The sequence below is a fragment of the Symphodus melops genome, assembly GCF_947650265.1.
Source record: "Symphodus melops genome assembly, chromosome: 13".
Classification (NCBI taxonomy): domain Eukaryota; kingdom Metazoa; phylum Chordata; class Actinopteri; order Labriformes; family Labridae; genus Symphodus; species Symphodus melops.
The window spans coordinates 9,535,807-9,538,259 of NC_136703.1; the positions used below are offsets into that span (position 1 = coordinate 9,535,807).

Sequence of the window (2,453 nt, forward strand, 5' to 3'; positions counted from 1 at the left end):
TAGCTGTAAGCACATTGTGAAAAGCCTGTGATGGTAAGACTAAACAATATAGCAAACATTAGTTATTGACATTATTTTATTAATCAAAAATAATAAGTATGTATATAGGAACATCTGAAGTCAAATGATTGTACTTGACAAATTTGTCCCTCATCTATATTCTTGAGCCTTGACTTATTTATTGTTTAAGTCATTTAGTCACCACACATTTTTGTTTTAAAAGAATTCTGTTTTTGCTTTTGAATTATTTTTATTTCATTTCTTTAAATTTATTTAATTATTTCACTTTTTTAAATTGATTTAATTATTTCATTTTTTTAATCTTTTGAAATTTGTATATGAATGAGTGCATTCTTTAGTTCATGTTTTCATTTGTTTTCCAAAGTTCAAAGGGGTTTGAATCATCACATTTACCCTTGTTTTCAATGGAAAGCTAGTTTTAATAGAGGAATATGTAACCCTGACACCTAGAATCACACAGATATCACATTGCATTCCAAATTCAAAACATGGCGAGAGCAGTCTACCCCCGCACCCCTCCTCCTGTACACACGGGTTGCCATGTCTGCTGAGCGGGCTAATTTTAAGCCAGCACTATCAGCCCTCATCAACTACAAGGAACCAACTCCCAACGCGAGGATGCATCACCTCCGTCAGCTTAAAGAAAGTTTACATGCTGGTCGTCACTGTTGGAGAATCTCTCAACAACCAGCAGGGGCCGAGGCTGAAGCAGAAAGGATGCAGCAGAATCAACAGTGGTCCCTCCTCCCTAAAAACAACCCATGTCCAGTGGCAGAGTGTCTTCACAACAGATCACAAGGTAATATTTCTCAATTCTAATGTATTATTTCCTTTTGTTGTTTAATTTTGTGTGCATTTATTTATCCATCAGGTGTATTGTTGTTGCTGTTGACTTAAACAACTCTAAATGTAATTTGTTGTCTTCCTTCAGGTCTTCAACCAAAGTGCTTCAACCAGTATGAAGTGAAGACAAAGAGAATTGCACTGAGATCATGACATGTCAAGGAAGCACATGTCATTCAGTTTCTCTATTTGCAACGGCTACTGGTCACAAATGTGTTTATCTGCACTAAGGTATTTATTTTTTGTGTATCATGCAACTTTTAATCGTGTTTTGTATCATTAGATTTTTACAAAAACCTTCTGCTTCCTTTGTCAGAACTGGCTCCGCGTCACGATCTGTGAATCCATCATGTATCCATCGTAGCTCAGCAGAGTCTAACTGATGGTGAAAATTAAACAAGTGATGTGCAACAGTGACACAAGCTGCAGATCTATCATCACTCTCAGACTGAAGGTTCCTCATCACTGCAGCGTCAGGCTTTGTTCAAAAGGTAAACAATCTATCAGGAGAAAATGATGACAAACTTGAACAAACTAATGAGGAAATTAACTTTCTGACTGTTTTTTCTTCTATTGAAGGCTCTGCTCCTCATCTTCACCTCTGTTAATACTGTGATGTTGTCCCTACACCAGACGCTGACCAAAGAACTGCAAGCAACATTTCTACAGTCAACAGACAAGTCAAAAGGTCAAACATTTCAGTCCACTCATAAACTGACATTTTGGTGATTTTTTTTTTTAAAAATTATGAAAATTTGACAAATTACCATTTACAGAACACTGGTGCAAAGAAATGACTGCTTCTCTTGATAAGACACAAACCAATTTGAACTTTTTTTTGGTATTGTTATTTTTTATGTTTTTTTGTGATTTTATTTCATTTCATTTATTTTATTTTCATGCCTACTCTCCCTCTCATCATTCATCTGTTTTCTATTCAGAAGACTATTAACACAGATGAAGGGAATAACGCGTTTGTTCATTTGCTAAATGCATCTGAAGTAACTGAAGTCTGTGGGTGGAGTCAGTAGAAGTCTTCTTTGAGGCTTGTAAACACAATATTAAATCTGGGCCCCTCCTCTACCTTTAAGCTGAAAGAACAGACTGACCAGTGGGAATACTGTAGTACATTTAAAGAAAATGAAAACCGGATTCAGGGATGACAGTGCATAAATACAAATACTTAGCAGCACTTTTGATAAAAATTTAATTATTTTTCTGTATTAATTTATGGCTTGTTTTAGGTAAGTTATTTATCCCATCATTGTGGTGTCATTTACATTAAGAAAAAACAGGACTCTACCTTAAACCTGAAGGAACAGGCTGATTCTGTTGTTGTTGTTTTTTCTTTTCAGTATTTAGTCTAGGGTTTCAGCTGATAAGTGTAAAGGTTTTCCCATATTTTCACTTTGCCTAATCTGATCTCTGTTAAACAGCGGTCTGATAAAGTCATATTTAAAACAACTTTTAAGTAAAGAACTAAGTATTCCCTTTTTTCACCAAAAATTGACCAACAAACCTTTACAGAACACGGTACTGTTCAAAGAAATTGACTGCTTCTCTTGATGCGACAAAAATGAATTATACCT

General features: G+C 35.2%; 1 long non-coding RNA gene across 1 annotated transcript; it reads left to right on the top strand.

Moving 5' to 3' along the window:
- Positions 1 to 1,192: 1,192 nt before the first annotated feature.
- On the top strand, positions 1,193 to 1,551 carry LOC306833495. Its single transcript, XR_013780365.1, has 2 exons — positions 1,193 to 1,355; positions 1,444 to 1,551. It is a non-coding gene; the product is annotated as an uncharacterized lncRNA (long non-coding RNA).
- The last annotated feature ends 902 nt before the right edge of the window (positions 1,552 to 2,453 follow it).